Genomic DNA, 23,384 nt, shown 5'->3' with positions numbered 1-23,384 from the left:
GTGCACACGGTCACCTACAAGCTTGTGTACGGCGCTTTTTCACATCCTAATTGCCTCTTGATAACGGAAATGTGCGTCTTAATGACTCATATCAATTCACATGGCAACACAGTGCCAAATGTAGCAGCGCGAGGCCCGCAGGAGTGCCGCACATGTGGCACTATTTGGCACCGCACAGCGTGCGTGCCAAATCTACACATTGCCGCCTCCAGACCATCCTAATTTTTTTGTAAGCGATGAAAATCAGGCATTGAAACCGTACAAAAATTTGCAAACACTAAAAAACAATGCACTTTGCATATAATGTTTGATTACAAACGCACCATGAACACGTTTTCTCGGACAGTATGGGTAGCTCGTGTCGTATTGGAGAGCGCACGACGACACTTGGCACCGGAGCATTTGTTCGACTTCAGGCCAACCCCCCCCCCTCCAAGCCGATCACACCCCTCCGCCTCCTCCCAGACTCCTTTTCCCAGCACAGCTCTGCTTCAAATGACTGTTTCTAGGTGAGAAAAGCTGCTTCATCCAGTGAGAAAATCTGCTTCATCCAGTGAAAAAAGCTGCTTCATCCAGTGAGAAAAGCTGCTTCATCCACCGAGAAAAGCGGCTTCATCCACCGAGAAAAGCTGCTTCATCTAGTGATAAAATCTGTTTCATCCAGTGAGAAAAGCTGCTTCATCCACTGAGAAAATCTGTTTTATCCAGTGAGCTTCAGTTCAACTTTTAGTTCAAGTTCCAGGAACACTTTCAGTCGTTTTATTCAAGATTCAATTTCTGGAGCAGAGTTCAAATGAGCATAAAAGCTGTATGATGAACAACAAACGAAGGCAAAATATTGTTTTTCAAAAAAATATTACTTGTACTACCACTGACATTAACGTGTGCATTACAAATTACGACTATAAACTGACGTGACCCAAACACTGGAAAGTTTAAATTTTAATTAGGAAACTTCATTTAAAATTAATACAATTTGAATAGAATACCCATGAGATAATTCTTTTACGTACATCGCATTTATTAAAGTATTTAGTATCTTATTATCTCTTTTAAAATTGCTCTCAGCTTCATTACTTTTTTTTCTAAGATAGAACAAACGACATCGATTTTCCCGTCGATCGCATGTGAAAACAGTTGTAAATTGGCAATAAAACCTGACATTTTTATAGTTGCATCCTACCATATTCATTCAACATTACAATTCAATCATCAAAGCTAATGAAAATTCAATCATTATACCTAAAATACAACATATGAACCTTTCAAAATAAAATAATCTTGATTTGAAATCCCTCGTATTGGTCTAAATATCTCACATGTACTTGAAGGTACATGTGACATACAACATGCATATTTGCCTGAACACTGAACATGTCCCCTTTATTAATAATTATTATTAAATATAAATTATTATTATTAATAAGGTATGGATCTCACTCCTATACTACTCCACAAAATGCCTGCGAGGCTGACATGAGTAGCTAATTTTTTCACTAGCCTCGAGTGAGCACGTCATGGGCAACCAATAGGAAAACAGTGGGGAAATTGTGTGTATAAATTAAAATTTCCTTGAGATAATTAAATTGAAGACGATGAACCCGATTGCGATGTTTGCCTAGATAGCTTTTCCCATTCAAAGTTAGAAGCTGCATTTGTACGATCAATGCAGTTATACTGAAACGTTATCAGTGAAGTGCATGCGATAATTGATCGCCTCAGACTATGGACTCGGTGAAGGTCCTCGTCTACCGAAAAGTATATACTATGTTCTATATTTTATTAATTATTATTCATGATATATTTAATTAATATATATAATATATATATATATAATATAATTTAATATATTTATTTATATATTTAATTAATCCGATAATTAATCCGAGACATAATGTAAGCTCTATTAGACGAATAATGAGACAGTATTTCCTTAGCAGTTTGTGCTAGTAAATCCTGCCCTGCATTGGTTGCTGTGATAGAACTCTTTTATCCTGCTCATTGCATATCTTCAGAAGCTTTTTGCTGTCCTGAAACTGCCACCCTCAAACCCACTTCAGGGTCGAGACCTGAAATATGTGGGGCTAGAGATGCCGCACCTAAGAGGTCTGTCGTGCAGAGATACCCTGTGACAACACTTGCAGTATACACAAAGTTCTATATAAGCACAATAAATTTACACATTAAATTGCGAAATTACTACAGTTGTCGGATATCATCCGTTTCAAGCACACATCTCTAAAATTCACTCATTGTATAAGCAATAAACCTCAAGCTGTGCAGAGTGAAGTCGGGAGTCATTTATCGGACCACTTCGGCAAGATAGCACGGAACACGTCCAACGTTACATCCGACGAAGACTCGGAGACGGAGGACGACGAAGGCGGCGCATCAGCGTGACCGGGGACTAGGAAGTCCCGAACTCATCATAAGGTCATAAGGCAGACATGAGAAGATACTGCAGTTGGAATATGATTTCTCTAATTGACATTTCGAAGTGGGTGCATCATCTGAGTGTGATTTTTGTCTATCTTAAACTAAAAATTGGGCGATAATGTAATGTTTTTCGGTGCCCAGTCAAATCCCATGCATTACAAGATAGCACGTAGCAGCTTGCCTATAAACGTAGGTATTGACGAGAGTAGCGTTTCTGCTTCGTGCCAAATATTGGTGAAAAACTTTCCCGTCAATTATTCGTATGTTAGCAAATAATTACTCACCTAATTAATTAATCAAATTTCAATTAAATCGCTACACGTGCACATGCATGGGTGTACGTGAAGAATATTATTAGATCAGAATAGTGAGCGGGCATGTTTTGTACTCGTGTCTGTAAAGGATGTGGAAATAATAATGGAAAAAGATAAAGGCTAATTTCCCTTATCTGGGAATCAATGAATTGAACCCTTTAAATTATTTAGAACCATTCTTTTTTAAATGAATCAGTTATCCTTACCTCAATAACAATTCACAATTGAATGGTATCTCACATCAATTCAGATGGATCGAGGATATGTTTGCTGACGTCATAGCAATTCATGGCCAATAAATATTCAATATTACAATTGCAGTTTTCAAGTGGTATCAAGAACTTGTGGTCTGACGGAGAATGTTTAAAAAATGTACCTGAAAGTCAAGACTTTTCTCCAAACTCAAACCTGCCTGAGTTCCATTATATATGTTTAATTTATTGCACCACAACACCAGGCATGTGGTGCTGAGATTGTGGTGCAGGTGCACCACAACACAGGCACGTGGTGCTGAGATTGTGGTGCGTGTGCACCACAACACCAGGCATGTGGTGCTCAGATTGTGGTGCAGCTAGGTGCACCACAACACCAGACACGTGGTGCTGAGATTGTGGTGCGTGTGCACCACAACACAGGCATATGGTGCTCAGATTGTGGTGCGTGTGCACCACAACACAGGCATATGGTGCTCAGATTGTGGTGCGTGTGCACCACAACACCAGACACGAAGTGTGAAGGAGGAGTGCGCATCACTCTCTTCTATGGCAGGCTTATCAGTCAGGCTGTGTGGACGTCACTCTGTGTTATGTGTATAGCTGCTTAATACATAATTTAGGTTATGCTGCAAAAATTAATTGTCTCATAGATCACCGCAATTTAAAATATTTTGAAATTCATTTACAAATATGTAATCCTTCCAAAGCCGATCACGTACAAATTCATAAAATACCCTCTCTCATAAGAAACAAAATGGTACATAGTTACACACGCTTACATGTACACGTACACATGTTCATGAAGACACATAAGAACACACACACATGAAGCTAGTGAATGAGTTGCTGCTACAAAGCATTCATAGGAATGTCAATAGCACAAACACTGCACCGCCAGCCGGATGTTCTATTCAGCGTCCTCTTGCCTAACCTAAACAACCACGGATCTTGTATGTGCGATAATAAACATTCATCAATATTGACTAAAATATTAACTACTGTCGGTAATAATTTATATCTCTACACTCGTGTGAGTGCATAAAGTTGAACTCGAACAAATGTGGTTGAATTTTGGTTGGACCAAAGAATTTTTTTTTTTCTGAAAATTTAATGCAGTGATACTTGCCAAAATTAATATACGCAATGACAAATGGCTACCATGAGGAGTTCGGTTAAACTCTAATCCGCATTACCCGATTTTTTGAGCTAAAACAAAACTTGCTGCTCAAAACGCGTGTAATTATTTTCTTTCAGCTCGTTGTGTGACGCCTAAACAGTTCTAAGAAGTACAAGCTAAGCAGCAGCTGTTTGTGTTCAAGGAAATTCCTGGTAAGGATAATTTTGTAGCGGCGGACGGATGCGAAGACTGACGAGTCGCTGCCACCAAAACTTACACGTGGAGCACAACAAAAAATTGTATTCGGAAAACAATTTCAACTCTCCTACAGAGAAAGGTAATACTTGAAATGTGCAGTAGAATTTAGACTTTGATTTGAGGTTTCGCAAATGAAATTTTCCATGATTTTTTGTACTTCCAAAAGAGCATGATCTTGCTAGCCGGCATAGTTGTGTTTCGCGACCAGCTGTCGTCTGACTCTGACAGATGAACGTTCAACGGCTCCGGTATGTTTAAACGTTTTCAAAGCCATTTGGCAATTAATGAAAATTATGTAAGGAGCCGATAGCTTTATTCAAAAGCAGTAATAGTTTTAAACTTGTCAGGCTATGAGAATAGATTGAAGAAGGCCTATTGATCTCTTTGTACGCCTGGCAAGCTTTTTCGTCAGTAAATTGTCGTACGAATTCCTCCTGTCGTTGTGATTAAAGTTTCTCAGTAACATTCTACGTAAAATTTTATAGATAGTACAATGAAATCAACTGTAGATTTGATTTTTTATATACTTAATGTGTTTTTGATGCTAAAATCAATGTCGGGAACTCTCTCACTCTGAGAAGTTAATCGCGTTGGCTCGTAAAAAAAACATGTCGTGTCGCATTCCTTCTCTGCTTTCACTCTCGCACAAAGTATCTATTAACTAGCCTGCAATGATCTGTTTGATCCCTTTATAACTAATGTCATTAATCTTTAAAATTGAATTTACTATAGCTGTCACCCACTACATTGTATTGCACATAAACCGAGCTCTTTAACTCGAATTTATGTGAATAGGTGTGACGCTCTTCGTTCGTTTGGCAGCAGCGAGCGAAATAGGCGGCTGGCCCAGACGAAAGGTGGAGCGCGGTGGGCGTGAGGAGGGCTCAGCAGACACCGGTGAGAAGGGGTGGGAGTGGCACGTGTGTCATTGACCCCTCGCAGAAACAGCTCGATCCATCCTTGCTCGTCCAACTCCCCTCGGTTCCCTCTCTCTCGTTCGCGCTGCTCTGCTGATCCTCAATGCTTGCTAACCTTAAACCTGTCTGCTTTGCAAATGACTCATACTTCTGTAATCTCGACCTGCCTGACGGATGCCGGCGAGTGTCGCTATCTCAGGTAAGAGTTCCACATGTGGCCTTTAATCTGGTAACGCTGCCAGACGCTTGTTAACTAGAAATGTAGCTAGCCTACAATACATGATCTATTTGTATATTGCGTGGTTAGTACTAAAATTACCTACATTGTTGAGTTGCGAATACATTTCCTTGGTGATGGTTTTCCTAACTATAACTTTCAGAACAAGAAAAAATGGCTTAGTTAAACTAAAAAGAATTACTTAGTCTCCAAGTTGGAATAAAAGAAGCTAGAATCTGTTCACATTCTGACTCCCTTAAGTCTTAACTCAGAGATGCAATCAGAAGTAGGAAAAATGACTTCATTTCTCTTCAATTTATTTGAAGAATTCTGTGCACTAGACCATCCTCCGAAAATGTCCTAGTCTTCTACTCGATTTAGATTTTTGTAAGGCTTAAGGAATCCGACATATAAGCGCGTGAAATAATGCAAACGGTCCATTAAATTGATTCGAGCTGGATTTTTATGAAATAAAATCTTGATTTATATGCCATTCCGCATGAGCTCGCGGCGTCACTAAAGATGAGTCTTGGCCGCCATCTTGGATTTCGCGATGCCTGATGCGGGTGGTCGCCTTCGTGTATGCCTCAAAGGACACTATTTTCGAGACTAAAAAATATTATTTTCTGATCTTATTATTACCTTCCTTTATATCCATGTAAAATTGTATCCTGATTAAGTACATAATTCCCTATTCAATTCCTTATTACCACGATGCGTTTGAATTTTTTTTTGAATCTTTTAGATATAGGTTATGGATTAATATGCGGATATTATTCACAGTACGCCGTTGTATTTACAGGCTGCTATGCACACGACATGTATCTATACATGACATGTTAGGCTCACAGCATGTATCTATACATGCTATGCACACAGCATGCATCTATACATGCTAGGCTCACTTGTGTGTTTCGGTGTAGTGCTGTACACTTTATAACCACACTGCCCGCGCTTATTTGGTAGCATGCTGCTACAATTGCCATGCTGCTACAATTGCCATGCTGCTACAATTGCCATGCTGCTACAATTGCCATGCTGCTACAATTGCCATGCTGCTGCAATTGACATGATGCTACAATTGCCTTGCCGCTACAATTGCCATGCCGCTACAATTGCCTTGCCGCTACAATTGCCTTGCTGCTACAATTGCCAACAATAGCACCAGCAAAGCAGCCATTGTGTTGGCAGTAACACAAGAACAAAATGCATGCCAGCATTAGCAATAATAATGCCATCAATGATTGTGTTGAGTAACTGACATTAATTTGATGTCGTCAACAACATCGATCAATTCAACGCCAACACAAATAACTGCCTATTTGGCCACGAAACCCAAATCTCTGCGGCGAGACAACTATGAGTTATACCAAGCAAAAGTAATGACAAAGCGGGTATAAATAATAGCAAGCTACTATACTGCTACTGCACCAGTGTCAGTAGGATTAATAAGAGTAACAGCAACAGCAGTAAGCAGTGACTAGAATAGCAGCGGCAATAGTCACAGCCACAGCAGGAACAGCAGCAGCAATAACAGCCGCGTTAGGAATAACAGCAGCAGCAGCAATAACGACGGCAGCAATAACAACAACGGCGGCTGTGTACGTGAGGGCATCACACAGGGTCGCCCCTCAGGGGCCTCAAACGCTCATGTCCCATCCCCCTACCCCTCCCTTCACTTCCCCTCATCCCCCTCCCTCACCTAAATCCCATTCCTCTCCCCCTGGGCTTTGTCCATGCCTCCCCCCCATCATTCCCCACTCTAACCCTCTCTCCCCCTCGCCTCCTGCTCCTCACTCTCCTACCAGTCACGTTATTGTTGTTGTCGTATTATTGCTGTTATTTCTGCCAGAGTTACTTTTGCTGCCGTCGTGCATCATAAGTTACTGCTGCTGTTGTTATGGGTGTTGCTTCTCCTGGTGTTGTTGTTTGTGCCCGGTTCTACTACTGTCACAGCTGTTCTTAATGATGCACAGATGTTATACTGCATGCCGTTACAGCCACAGCTACTCAACATGTATCGTTATATTTACCACCGCTATCTTTTATCACGAGCCATCATCACAGTCACTAACGTGCTATCGAATGGATATTGCAGTTTATGGCATCTCTATCATTCTTATCATTCTTTACTGCCTGGAACTCCATGCCAGGAATTAAGTAATTAGCGTTAATTTCATCACGCGATGCCTTCTTCCGAGTCCGTTTCATCTTGAGATGCATCCCTCCGATATTTATCCATAGTGTGATGTTTCCTCGCGATAATTTTGTGTAGCTTTTTCCTGGATTTGTTTTTATGCCGTTAATTTCGGATTGTAAATCAAGTTTTGTAACGGCAGTCTTAGCAGATCTCGTTGCCGAGACGAAGACTTCCGCGTTGTCTGTGTAGGGCTTCCGCCTGTTGAGGCCTGGCCTCCTACAGGGATTCCCTCTTGCCAACAGAACCTTCTGTTGCTTGTGAACTTCCTTGTGATCTTTGCTGAGGGGCAAGACACGATGTGATTAACTGGTAAATACACGCAATGATTGGTTGAACAAGCATGGATAAATGGCTAAGGACCCGAAGCGCCGAAGTGAAAATTACAGGACTACACGCATCGTGAGAGAGGGTTCACCTCACTTCAGTAAAACGCTCCGAACACCGCAATATAGGGTTACCAGCACGGTAGTAAAGGGCTGCACATACCGCGATAAAGGTTTAAAGCACTGCAGTCAAGGTATAGTGTTGAGCACCGTGTTCAAGGGTTTAACGCCCAGCAGTAAAAGGCTGTACGTCCCTGGTTCAAGGGTAACACCCGGCAGTAAAGGGCTTATCACACTGACTTCGAGGCTTAAACGTTCAACGCAAGGCAGTAAAGGGCCATAAATACTGTGTTCGAGGGTTCAACGCCCTGCAGTAAAGAGCTTAACACATGGCAGTTAAGGGTCAAAAGCACAGCAGTATAAAGGGCTTCACATATGGCAGTAAAGGGTTACAAGCACAGCAGTAAAGGGCTTCATGCACACACCGAAACTAATGTTCAAACGCATTGCTTATAACGGTGCTATTCTCAAGCAGCAGTTAGCGGTGTGGGCTGTGAATGTCTTGTTGGTGCTTGCAGTGTCAAGCAAGGCTGGCTGGGGTCGCAATTTTCTGACAAGCACAACGCTATTATTAGACACGGTCGCTTAGCTCTATACTTATGTCCTATATAGTTACTCAGCATTTGCACGGCATCGTTTGAATGATGCCATCCCCACCACGAAGGTCTCTACAGACCACACGATTTCAAATGCAAACGTTCAACGAATATTGGAATGAGAAGAGAATTTTTTTATTTATCCGACATTGACTGCGTTAATTGCTTGCTGTTCAACATCGTCTTTTGTTGCAATTGCACGAGTCGCGAACGTGGACGAGAAACTCTCACTTGAAGAAACAAAGTTCACCTTTTTAAGTTTGAGTGACTTTCGTTTTGAGTTGCAGACATGAACGCTCTAATTATCAGGCGATCTCAGACGCGTGAACTTCAACATGCATGTACAGTATGTACCTGTTACGTGTACTAGTCAGTCGTGCCTTATACATAACTCTGTCTTCTTGTCTCGCTAATAAAATTATCTTTAACTTTTGGAGAGCTATATTGTGCACCATCGTGCTGGGATGGAGCAGAATATCTGCTAGGTCAGTGGCGGCGTCGCGCGCTTCTCACCGAATGATGTCCAGCTGGTGAAGATCGTGCGCCCGCACCACGTCCAGATAAATGACGCATCAAGTGCCTCGAGATCTCGCGATGGCGTTGGGGCGGTGGCGTCGAGCCACAAGATCCTAAATGTGGCGTCGAGCGCCTCACGCGCCACAAGATCCTAAATGTGGCGTCGAGCACCTCATGCGCCACAAGATCCTAAAATGTGGCGTCGAGCGCCTCACGCGCGTCAAGGTCCTAAATGTGGCGTCGAGCACCTCACGCGCCACAAGATCCTAAATGTGGCTTCGAACACCTCGTGCGCCACAAGATCCTAAAATGTGGCGTCGAGCGCCTCACGCGCGTCAAGGTCCTAAATGTGGCGTCGAGCGCCTCACGCGCCACAAGATCCTAAAGGCGGCGTCGAGCGCCACAAGAAGATCGTCCTCGAAGCAATTGTAGCTCGCCCTTGAATGCGAGTCTACAGAATCAGCGTCGATGATCAATATGTGCTGTCTGGTGCGTTGTTGTTTGCATGCCGCATGTGCTGCTATAAACTCTGCAATTTAAGGAGAAATAAATGAGTTGAGATGTAGCTCGTTGAATTAATGCATTCCCTGGGGTAAAGTAAGACATTAATAGTATAAATAGTTTGAGAATATAAACACTTCTTGGCAGAGGTTGAAGTTTACACATAATTTAGTCCTCCTCATTAATCGTAGAACTCACGTCGTAGCTTCAGTTTACTTAGAGCCTCTGAAAATTCGCTGTTTCTTCTCCTTTTGAAGCCAACATTGACATGTAAATAATTCACTCCTCCGTGAATTATTCTCAGCACTTGACTGCGTACTTTATTTGAAGATGGGCTTTCTGTGAAGCAGCCCTCGTGCTCGGAGTATAGCGTTGCACTCAGATTCCCCAAGCTGTGGACATTCTTCTCTAATTCACACAAGCCCCAGGAATTTAGGGCAAAAACTTGTGCTGAAGTGATTTATAAATAACCGCGTGTGTGCTACCTAGACTATACAACACGCACGAGTTGAGCGGGTGGATTCAACTTTCAGAACATAGTATGTTTTCTTGTACTTTCCTGAACGCCATTTTTTGTACTTTCTTCCGGAATGCAAAATATCTCGTAAGTCTTATTACGCTCGTTTGCATGGCGATCGCAATCCTCATTCGTTCATTTGCCGCTCGGAGGCTATGAAGAAAAAACTTCTGGTACTTGATGTGCTTGCGCTGTAATTAATGTGCATGATTCATGAGTACTAATTATCAGACTGCATATAAGACAACTGTACGATTGTAACGTTGTATAATTATATGCAGCCTGACGAGGATTGACTTGGTTTATTTTTGCCTGTATTAATGTTGGCATTAAATTTCATTGCTGTTTTTTTACCGTGCAAGTAACAGATGAACTTAGATGAACATATGGTATGATTTCCCGGCCGTAAGAAGTTTGTGATTATGGCCCCCTAGGCTGTTATCATTTGTTTCCAACAGCTAGCTTTTATCGTCTTACCTTCAATATATTACTTGAGCGGAATAAATTGTACAATCTTTGAATGCTATCACAAATAAAAAGAGCTGAACAGCAAATATTTCGGTTAAACGATATTTAGGAACCATTCCTTGTTGCCCGATCTTTATATTATCAGTAATTATTTGGCTGTAGCGAATCGTGACGAGCTTATGTCTGACAATTGATCAGCCATGACTGGTGGGTTGTTATGCATGGCTGGCCTGTCGAGTTAACATTAACCCAATTTTAGGTCCATAATTGAAATGTATGAGTGGTGCTTAGCCATTTATTAATTAAAATATAAAATTGACAATTAATTTTCGCCACGGATATTCTTCGATTTTAGTTCAAATATGATAACCATCATTCACAGGGTTAGTGATTGTGGACGATAGAATTTTTTTTTCTTTTATTCAAACTTCAATCGTTATTTCGTTTTTTTCGTTTTTTTTCTTTTATTCATACATCACTTATTCAAATAATGAGACTTTAAATTTTACTTTAAACTAATATTCCTTTACTGCGTTCAACAGGATTAAGCATGAAATACGGTAATTATAAATTACAGTTTTCGCTTTTTGTCTTCTTGTGTGAGTTATTTCCTGTGTCATATCCATAACAATGGTAACAGATGATAGCCATGCATGCCACCAGATGGTGTGTCTGTACTTGCAGCGCCTGTTATTCTTCAATGTATATAGAGTGACTGGATCGGCTCTGTATCGTTGAACGAGTCTCGTGACTCAGCAGCTTGCTAAACTCATTACAATCTTCTCACCACAAGCATTAAATTGGATGAAGATAAATGCATTCCAGAAATTTGCAGAGTATATGGTTGGAGAAACACTGTGAGCTTGGACGAAATCCACCATTGCATTAAGTGAAAATTCAATGCGTTATTCCTGAAGAAACGGAGTAATGAGCGTATCATTACTCAGACAAATAAATGGGTCACATTGTCCAAATAGTGACACACTTTCTTTCCCACAGCGCGACCATGCAGTGAGCGGACGTGCTATGCGAATTTTTTCCGTGCCCAACTAGGTCAGAACGACTCGATCATAAAATCACAAAAAATGCGTCGTTAATTAAACTAAGTCTTACTTATTTCTCTGAGTGAAGGCATAACTAATTGTTTGTCACCTGTTCATTCTAATTGCAAGGCATTACATCCTACCTCTTGGTGGTGGTTGTCCTGGATTGTTACAAGGTAACTGTCAACCTATGCAACACAGTATAGCTTATATACGGTGTTGCTTGCCGTCGCTACTCGAAAATGACATCAGGAAATTATCACCAGTTCCCCATCGAGGTTTCGTGGCAAGCCAACAAATAACTGATGTCGGAGCACCGTTCAAAATCTATAGAGAACACTTAGGATATTGCTACTGAACGTTGGTTTCTGTTGCCAAGACTGAATTCAATGATTGATGCGGAAAATCCATATGAAACAATTGCCATCTCGACAACGTGAGAGGCGGCAGTGCGGCCATGGCCATAATTGCTCTTGAAGAAGGTTGCAGACATGCGACAGGAATTTTCATTGCCGCGCCGAGAACCTTATACTTATTGTGCGAGGAGACGAGACGTTCGCTCTCCTGGATTCGCAATGCGAATTACGAAAGTGACAAAAACATGAAATGCGCAATGGAGCCCCTCAAATGCATTTGGGTTATGCTTAGGCCTCTGCGCGAAAATGCATGGAAATTCTTGTAGAAATGCGTGGAAATGCATAGAGAAGTGCATGTTAATGCAGTGAAGCATGCAGTGGAGGCGGTAGGATGCAGTGCGCCGTGAAGCATGCGGTGGAGGCGGTAGGATGCAGTGCGCCGTGAAGCATGCGGTGGATTGTAGGTTCTGGTACAGCTGTAGGTTCTGTTACAGCTGTAGGATCTGGTACAGCTGTAGGTTCTGGTACAGCTGTAGGTTCTGGTACAGCTGTAGGTTCTGTTACAGCTGTAGGTTCTGGTACGGCTGTTCATCTAAGTGTCATTGCGCGCTTGTTCAGAATCTCCCGCCGTAACAAAATATATCCCCGTGACAATAGGTTATTGAAGTCAACTAAACCTTGCAGCTCGGTAGCATACGGGTTTTTACCCGTGAATTAAATGACGATGATTGCTTGAGAATATAAATTTCACTGCAAATTTCTTGCGAATAACTTCAATTTACGTTGAAGCGAGTGAGAGCTGCATGCAGTGCTGAGGAGATGAATCATACTATACGCTGGACTGCAGACAGAGTGCAGAGTGATTACTGTGTAGATTCATCATCACAATGGTTCATTGTGATGATATGCCGCTCATTGTGATGATCTGTCGTTCATCATGATGATCTATGCTTCATTGTGATGATCGATCATACATAAGTGATTATCGTATAATTCGATGGTACTATATCATGACTAAGATGCTGCTGGAGATCAGACCGCTGGATAATATCCCGTTACTGGGAATTTCTCTTCAACTCGTCACCGTGGTGAGCAGCGTTGAATCTGAATTGCTGAAAAGACTTCATTTACCGTTGAATGAAGTTTTTTAGTTCAGTCACAGACATTAAGCTCAGAGTACAGACGGGGAAGTCCCATTAGAAAGCCAGAATTGGTTACGGACGCGCTGAGTCTGGCTTTGCAGAACACGCGTCGCCGTGATATTTTTTACCGACTCGTTCACGTTCTATTCTTGAACTCTTCTCCGCACGTTTCCGTTCGCTGGGCTTTTGATGGTAAGGGAATTTCCCATTGGCTTTCACAAAGCTGAATTTTTTGGGTCTCGGTGATCGGATGACGAAAACCGAAACTAATGTTGGTAAAAAATCCTTTCCAACCAATAGTTGTTTTGTAACTAGTTGCTTTGTGAAAAAATGCGTTTTTCACAGTATGCGGAGATGCACCTTGCATTGTTTGCTATGTTTTATCGCGTTACTCCCAATAGTTCCATCCCAACAGTTCTCAAAGCTTTTCCTAAACATTCGCCTAGCTTCAGTTGTAGGAATTCATGCATCACATTCATGAAACTCCTGAGATAAGCGAGTCATTGGCCAACGCGAGACAACTTCATTACGTTCATACAAAGTATAGGTACTTGAAATTAATGTAAAACATTAATGAGTGTTTGATGATTCGATTCAACTAGTTTACCATTGAAATATTCAAATTCGGCATTTTGTGCATTAGTGTTTTAAATTCATTAGTTGTGACAGTTCATAGCTGCTTCACTGGCACACGAAAACTCCACACACGAGCACTTCACACACACTTCACACACACACACACACACTCACACACTGGGGTATCATGTACCCTGTACATGTAACAAATATATAGTATGCGATGTTAAGCCTTGCGTATACGGAAGCAGCTGCACTAATACACGTACACACAGACACACATACATGCACACAGCACTCACGTACATCACACAAACACGACACACGGCGACGTATCCGGTGCACAGGCCTGACCACGTGCACAACTCGCATCACGTGAGGCACGCGTGTTCTCTTATACCTTCTGCAGCGAACTTATAATTATGAGGTATACACGAATTGACTTATAATTATGAGGTATACACGAATTAACTCATAATTATGAGGTATACACGAATTAACTCATAATTATGAGGTATACATGAATTAACTCATAATTATGAGGTATACACGAATTAACTCATAATTATGAGGTATACACGAACTAACTTGTAATTATGAGGTATACACGAACTAACTTATAATTATGAGGTATACACGAACTAACTTATAATTATGAGGTATACACGAAATAACTCATAATTATGAGGTATACACGAAATAACTCATAATTATGGGGCATACACGAATTAGCTCATAATTATGAGGTATACACGAATTAACTCATAATTATGGGGCATACACGAATTAGCTCATAATTATGGGCTATAGACGAATTATGGAACGTCACCGCTGCGTCAACGTAGGAATAAACTGTTCACACTTCGAGAACAGCTTTGTCTGCAATAGCTTCTGTTGTTTCTACTACACGAACAGCTTTGTCTGCCGTTTCGTTTGACGCCCCAGCAAGTGTTACTGAACTCCTTCGGGTCTTAACCCTTAACACCTAGCTTAGTTCAGCCATTCAACTGATGCTAGCAAGTAACTCATTAACAGGATTTAATCACCTTATAGTCTGTGGCCCTAATCACCTTCGTGCTGGCTCTCCAGCACTCAGGTGCGTGACAGCAAATTAGATTCTCTGTGCGAGTGGTTCTCGCTCCCCGTATGATATAATTTTACAATAATAATTGATATAATTATACAATAATAAAACGATAACATTAACGCGATAGTACAACATGCAAGAACTATAAAATACAGCGGTTCAACAACGTTTATTGGATAATGCATTGAGGTGTTATTCGTTACTGCTGACAAATTGTTCTTTACATGTTAGCCATCGGGGCAATTTTATATATGCTGCATTCCGTGAATAAGAGAACTGTTTCTTTACCTGACAGCCCACGTAATTACGATTTGAGAAATCTATTTCATTATGGGCACATGTAAAGGAGTTTTAGTATAATTTTTATTCATCCCTGAAATTTTTTTTTAAGAAATGCTAACTTCGTTCCGCAATGTAGCGCTGCATGGGTCGATGAAGGATAATTTTTCAGGGCTTCAGCGTTCTCACTCACGCACAGCCTACCTTCTCTGCCATGCAGAAGTCGCTACCTTCTCTGCCCTGCAGAAGTCGCTACCTTCTCTGCCCTGCAGAAGTTGCTACCTTCTCTGCCATGCAGAAGTCGCTACCTTCTCTGCCCTGCAGAAGTCGCTACCTTCTCTGCCCTGCAGAAGTTGCTACCTTCTCTGCCCTGCAGAAGTTGCTACCTTCTCTGCCCTGCAGAAGTCGCTACCTTCTCTGCCCTGCAGAAGTTGCTACCTTCTCTGCCCTGCAGAAGTTCCTACCTTCTCTGCCCTGCAGAAGTTGCTACCTTCTCTGCCCGGCAGAAGTTCCTACCTTCTCTGCCCTGCAGAAGTTCTCGCCTGGTGTGGGGCGCCTCCGACGGTCGGGCGTTGTGTGTGCGTCACGTTTGGGGGAAGCTTAAAGGTGAGAGCGCTGTACGTGAGTTGTACACACGTGTGTGAGTGTGTGTGTGCGTGTGTGTGTTTGCGGGTAGGGGGGCGGTGATCCAGACGATGCCCACCGCTTTAAAGGGAACGCAGCCCCCTCCTTCCTGCCGGCTGCGGTGGTGATGCAAGTGATGGTGGTCTTGCCAAATCCTGACGTGTTGCTGCTGAAGCTTGTTACATTTATTGCTATAATAAGTAAAGAAATACTGGTGTTGTCTATGCAATGTTTGTGATAATCACTCATCACAAATGATGTTATTTTTATCCATGCAGGCGTTATTCCACTCAAACGGACACGACATCTCGGTAGTGGCAGGAGTATTGTTGTTCCTTTTTTAAATGACATAAAAACCAATTTAACTTCAGATTATCTATTAATTTTATGTCAAAGTTGTTATATATCTGGAAAATTGAAAAGAAAAAGATTGATATTCAAGCTATCTAATGTCGGAACAAAAAGCATACTCGTATTATGGAAACAAAAGTCAAAACCCAAAGACAAACAAAGCAACATTTAGACAAGAACATGACTGCCACAGCTCACTGAGCGACTATATAAGCAGAGATCGCGCTGTGTCGGCCGCTGCATACATTTAATGCAGTCTCTCCCTCGGCAACGATCGTATTATTGAATTACGATGAACGAGGACGCTGCAACGCGCCACTTGCGATGTCGGTTTGACAAAATATAGCAAACACCGCAGCCCTAATATGTGAAGACAAAAGTAGCTGAGCATGGAGACATGTCGCGATCACAAGTGTTTATGAAACGCTAAGTATATATATGCAGCGATACAGGATTGTGTGAACATAATTACGGTCTCTTCTAGCTTCATGTGTAATCGAATCTGTAGAACGCGAAGTGTTTATGAAACGCTAAGTATATATATGCAGCGATACAGGATTGTGTGAACATAATTACGGTCTCTGCCAGCTTCATGTGTAATTGAATCTGTAGAAGTGCAGCAAACAGCGAGTCGCCTCCAGTCCAGTTCTCTTTGAGTGAGAAATTGATACGCAAAAATCGATGAATATTTTACCCGGCACCCATGCTATGCTTGCAGGGAGAGATATATCCGATGTCCAAGAGCGTATACACTCATGGGAAATATGGGCGTGTTATCGGTGGCCACCATATGTCTGGAAGCCACTGGTCATTTGATATTTCTAAGTTAATGTGTGTGTAGGGAATGTCATGCATGGAGGATAAATTGATCAGACTTCAAGCAAATCTCGTTATTTTGAATATTACGAATCAGATACTCAACAGTTTGAGTTTGGGGAATTTCTATAAAATTATAGGAAAATTCATAGTAGAACAAACGATCTTATTATGGATGATTGGAACCGAGCTCAAATAAGTTGTGTCCTGGCGCAGGGCCTTCCGCCCCCTCGGCACCGGAGCTCCCGACACAGTATACCTGCCGCATATGGAGTAATGAGTTCGACCCATGAAGGTGCTTGCTATTTACACTTGTCATTGCCACCGAGTGAAGAAACCACGGACTCTAATGAAGTGTTAAATTTCCTCATATATATATACTCCTATGATCGAGGCTGTTTGACCCATACTCTTCCCCCATCTTCACAGCCTTCAACAATTAAAGTAAAATATTTTGAAAACAATCAATGCAGCTGCACCGTTGTTTTAAATTCACAAAGATCCTAAAAAGTGACGGCATTATCCTCTATGTAATAGATCCTGGATGTAAAAAAACAAAGCAGCCCTAACAACATCCTAGCCATCAGCAATGATTCACTAAAAAGTCGTCCAGCCGATCCCTTAATCCACTCGAGCAGAAGTAATGGATTAACAAATGCTAAAGCAGCACTAAATTGGTAAGCATCACCCATAGCTATAACCTAACTGAGGATTTGGTGGATTACCTCAAAGCCAGAGATGCAGTTACATCAACATCTGCTTCAATTTCTCATTCGCAAATGGCTGTATTGGACATTTTTTAGAGTGTAACCGACTGCGTCACTTCAATATATGTACGTTTCACTCTGCATGAGGTATTGTAGTCATGGAATATTGATTATTAGAGGTCGGCACAGGAGCAAGTATAATAAGCAATAACGTATCAAAAATTATCACTGGATTTTAGACTAAAGCCAAATGAAAAGGAGTTGAAGAAAAGAATATATTTTTAGGAGTAAATTACATTTGAATTGTTCCTATTGTATAACCTCAAATATTCTAAGATGCCATTTTCAAATAAGGTACTTTCATATTCACGAATTTAACAATGTGATATCTAAAAATCATGCATGTAGTTGAGTAACAGAAAAAAATGAAAAATTCCGTAAATAAGAGTCGGAAAGAATCCATTTTTCACACCTATTTCAAACTATTTTTCGTGCATCACTGTATGTTCCACATCAGTTTCTATTTTGCGTACACGTTTTCAGAGAAAGTTTCTAGAGTTACAACACTTGTGCGATCCCTTTCATATAGCGATAATTTATATTCGCTTCAAATATTATTGAATTAACTTGCAACTACGCTTTTATGATAATTGCACCTGGGGAGGTTTGATACTCAATATTCACTAGCATATAATTTATTATAGTGGAGCAACAGAATTGCCTGCACAATATATACTGTCCAGTGCTGTACGCTCATCCGCCACATTGAAGAGGGGACGCGAGGAAAAACTCGTCCAGGCTTTAGCTATATATTGATTGGACGGACTTCCCATGGGGCCCGAGCGGTCTGTCATATCCTTATAAAAACTCCCTCAGCTCCACCAGGCGCATTTAATCTCGTGAGTTCTGTAATTCTGAGCCCAAAAATTACTTTACTAAAGAAATTTGGAATCTGCATTTGTCATTTGTTGGGACGTTTTGGTTCGAGTGTTATTCGCATGCTACCTCGGTAATATTGAGCGCCTTAATTGCGTTGTACATAATTGCTTAATCAGTTCATTTAAGTATTTGTTCTTTTACTTCATGAATATGTTTCATTCCGATTCATTGCTCTGTCGACGAGATGGTAGCACATTCGCTTAATTAACCGAACCAGCGCTGCGCGCGTCGCTATAATTAACCATCCATTTAATTTGAAAAGAAAGTCCGAATATTACATGTAAACTTTGAATGTCTAGTGAATCTGCAATGCATCCCTTGAGACTTGCACAGAGTTAATACATTGAATACCGCGATGAGACATGAGCAACTATGGATGCAGCGGTGACAAGAAACATTGGATTTAAATTTTGCTGGGAAGATTGCAGAAACCCTCAAGCTGCGGTGTCTTAACTTTTCTATTTCATTATATCTTAATTCAACCTCTGTTCAGTACGCTTTCTTTACCCGATTAATGCATTCTTTTCCCATTAGCTGAAACCATGCGGACTCCTTACTAGCAACTAAGCATGAATTAGGTGGTAGTTGAATGATACAGGGCAATTAATGACTGTGATGTTAATTAGTCATTCATCTATGGTTTTAATGAACTTTTCAGCGGTTCAGTTCACTGGCATTTAGAACTCCATAAATAAATTTTTTTGCTACCTTTTGAGAGAAATAAAAAGTGAAATAAACATAGAATTCACTCTTCGAAAGTCTGATCTGAATATAAGGAAAGGTTTCTTGGTGATCAAAGGTTTGGTCAAAGTTTAATGATTCGATATAGTCATTATTTCTGTTGTTGGATCAGATAATTACATGTTTTTACTACGTAATTACTTGAATGCGCTGCAAGAAGCGCTATTATTATCAATATGCTCAATTAAGCCATGATTGCATCTTAATACATGTCGCAGGTTTATCTAGAAACTAGAAAAAATACGCCACTTCTTTTTACGTTAATTGGTGTCTTCCGGCTGGTCGGACATATATGCGACTTCCATGTATGCGACTTCCGTGCTATAAGTCAAAAATCATATGGAAAAAAAACAAGGGAGCCTCAGCTTCTCAGCTTTTTTATGAAGGCTGGCTTGGCCGGATGCTATTCGGTAACATTTTTCTTATATATTCGTTTGCCGCATCGAAATACTAAAATCGGAACAGTACACGTATTTTCTCCACTAGTATTCAAGCTTTGAATAAATATGCACTTTTGATTTTGCATTGGGTTATTGATTTGATGCAATGGGTTATTAATTTGATGATAATAAATATTTTACGTGTGAAGAAAAATGCCTCATTTCCAGCTGTCAATTAATCTGTGAAGCCGGGAGGAAAGATTACACTCCGTCTGTTTTTTTCAGGCGCATTAAGCACTTCCTGTCATTGGCGCATTGCATGCATGGAGACAACTCGTAATTGCGCAGCGTAAGCGCATGCTTAATTAATGATGAGCATCCGGAATGCTTTTTGCTTGCGCTCGGCCTGACTCAGCAGCAGCGCACCGTGCGCACTATACACCTAAGCCATGCACTATTGCACTTAAACTATGCACCAAAGCAGGAGCATTTTTTTAATGAACTCCATGACATGGAAAAAGGTATTTTTACAGAACATTCTTGTGAAGTGGCGGTGCAAAATTATTGTATTTTTTTGAGTAATGCCGTTGTCCAAGTGCACTGGATTAGCTAGTTAGATTGTTATTTCGGTTCCGTGTGGTGACGAAAGAAGCAAGTTAATTTAACCGCAGAACTTAACGATCTTTATCTTCAATTAAAATCTGGCATCACAATAGAATTCTGAAGGATTTATTTAGCAATGTGTATTCTGAAACTAATAGTAATTAATAAAGCCAAAACCCCTCATGCCTAAATAGCATTGAAGCAACTGCGATGTCATAAAAATGCTTCAATAAAATAATTCAAAAGTTTTTGCGGTGACGCTGATATGAGAACAACAAAATCATCCAACTCAATTGAAAGTCTTTCTGCAAGAAACTTTAATCAATCGCGTTTTAGAAAGAATTTGATTAGTCGTGGACTTGGAATTTAAAAATGCTTGCTCGGCGAATTGAGCGATTTGTTGCACATTTGAATAGTTCACCTCCATAACTTTTAAATGTTTTTCCATACGGGGAAAGGTTTAATTTTCAAATTCACTTTTCCTGAAGGTATATGATTGTTGGACAGCGAATATCATCCAAATATCATACTAGTCGTGCCTAGCCTCCTATCCTACCGTTGAAGTGCACATCAGCAGAGAGGCAATCCGGTATATTGTTGAAAATTGAAAGCAATCAAACATTGATTAGCGCTCAATTTCTAACGTGTCGATTCAAAATTTTCAGCTGTTTACTTAGTGACATCACTCAATAAATACTTTATATTTCGTTTTAATTTCGTTGAACTAAGTACTTATATTTTCAGTCTGCTTATATAGCAAGTTCACAAATAATTTAAAATCAAAGAAAACGCCAAGAAAATTCACCATATCGATATTGAAAACGTTTCGGAGTCCAGCTCCATCATCACTTCCACTAAACTAAAAATGAATAAAACAATTTTATAAGTCAAAATTCGAAGACAGACATAAAACCTAAACAAGACCTAACATTATAGCGAAAAAACAGGACTAGATTGGAACAACTTGGTCCTAGGGGTACGACAAGAATATAAAAATATAAAAACCTAGCGATTCAAACGTTTTCAATATCGATATGGTGAATTTTCTCGGCGTTTTCTTTGCTTTTAAATTCGTTGAACTAACTTATTCATGCGCTGGATTTTCTCATTGAGTTGATTCAACGTAACTACTCGTTACGTTAAACGTTAACGGTTAACGAGATAACGTCGATCATCACAAGTGAACAAATGAACCGTCACTTTAGAAGCCTTAGTAGTCCAACGGTATTGATCAACGATCAAAACATGAATATTGCAGTTGAGGGCTTCTATTTAGTGTGTCAATGTTTATTTTGTGTTTCATTTGGTGCTTATTGAATTTCTGTGCACTTTGATAATTGTAAATCTTGGTCGGCTTATCGTCGGCCAACTCATGCCTGCCAAGATTCACCGCCGGGCACGACAAGGATGGCCTTGTCGCGCTCCTCGCTGAGGTCGTCAGCCTGTGCATTTTTTTAAGCTAGATGATTTGTGCCGTTAACGCCACATTCTTGTATATTTTTTGCATCAGTATTCCTGAAGCAAGTCTGTAATATATGGTCCAGCGCACGATGACACCGCCCAATGCCGGTGCTGATAACATGCGAACCACATTCTGGAAAAATTAGTTAGGTGAGAGAGTGAATAAAAGTATTTTTGACGACTATGAACGAATTTTTCTGCATGCCATTACAGAAATTTCAATTTATTTACAGTTCAGGTAGACAAGACTAAGGTGTGAGGCTAGCCAGCTCTTCGTGTGGTCCAAAATTCAAGCGCAGTAAGAGATAACAGATCCGAGAGCTGTTTATTTGAGAAATCATTCAATCATCAGCACAATGCCGAGAAACCTTGGTTCCCTATCAACAAACAATATCCTTGAAACATTTGCAGAATATTCTCAAGGCAAACTATTGATTAAAGTTCTGCAAGATGGTCGGGCACTAATGCAGAAGATGTACATACATTGCTTCTCAATGCCACGGTAATTGAATATTCTAACAGTATTAAGGATAAAAAAATGACATTTTCAAGGTGCACTCGTGAATGAAGCACAGTGAGCGCGCTGAGCTCAAGGGTTGGCTGCCGCAGCGTTTGGTCTGAGTGAGTCAGGGCAGACAACCGAGCGGCGTGCGCCGTGCCACAATGTATCGCTCACACCTCCCGGCCACACCCTGCAACTTTACTTGCTATATACTTTCATGTGTCTCTTTCTGGCTACCTTTCTGTACTAAACTGTCTAATGAGATTTATACTTGATTATTTTTGTAAGACATAACTCGCTGGAAACGTAATAGCGCAGAACGGGTTGGTGGACGTGAACGTAGCGTTGCACTGCGTTTAGTTCGTAAGGCCCTCCCAGACCCGGCTTCCTGTCTGGTCCCTAGCGCTGCCAACCTCACGCATTCCCACAGACAATACCCCTCACGGCCCCTTTACCCTCCTCCCCCCCTCTCTCTCTAGCTTTGCGTGCTCTAGGACGACGAATTTCCTTCCTCTCACTCTCGCGTCACGTTCTGTAGAACAAGGCTCGCCAATCATGGGAATAAATGCACTTATAAAAGCTAATTTGCTATCTCACAGATTACGTGTCCAAAACGTGGATTTGCGGAAAAAAGTACATATATGTGAACGATTGCTAAAATATTGAAATGTTCAAAGGTTTGTTGATATGTGCAAGATAATAAGTTATACGTTATGATTGTTCTTCTTAAGAATCCTTTGAATGAGTATTGCTGCATCTCACGCTCAATGCAAAATAGATTGGGAAACTTCGCGCGCTTGCGTGTTGAATTTAATTAACTACCTATAATGGGAGTTTGGGGCATCAACATCTCTCAGTCTCATCGCCCACTCTAAACAATCTACATCGTCTACTGAAGGAACCACCTTCTCCTCCAGTCCATTTTCGTGTCCTCTTACGGAACTAACATTTGTTCCTATCTGCCCAGCTCTCTGGCTAGTGGCTAGTGTTTCTCTTCACGCTTCCTCTACCTCACCTTCTCATTCTTCTACCTCACTTTCTCATTCCTCTACCTCGCCTTCTTATTCCTCTAACTCACCTTCTCATTCCTCTACCTCTTCCTCTACCTCGCCTTCTCATTCC

At 41.0% G+C, this 23,384-nt stretch overlaps 1 long non-coding RNA gene across 1 annotated transcript in view; it reads left to right on the top strand.

The window, feature by feature from the left end:
* The first annotated feature begins 5,229 nt into the window (after positions 1-5,229).
* The window catches only part of LOC125179614, a 36,958-nt gene continuing 18,803 nt past the window's right edge, over positions 5,230-23,384 (top strand). Inside the window, exon 1 of the long non-coding RNA XR_007157329.1 lies at positions 5,230-5,456. This is a non-coding gene — a long non-coding RNA (uncharacterized LOC125179614). The remainder of the gene's footprint in view (positions 5,457-23,384) is intronic.

Source organism: Hyalella azteca, unplaced genomic scaffold (assembly GCF_000764305.2).
Source record: "Hyalella azteca isolate HAZT.00-mixed unplaced genomic scaffold, Hazt_2.0.2 contig3147, whole genome shotgun sequence".
NCBI lineage: Eukaryota > Metazoa > Arthropoda > Malacostraca > Amphipoda > Hyalellidae > Hyalella > Hyalella azteca.
This window is presented reverse-complemented; position numbering and strand designations above follow the sequence as displayed.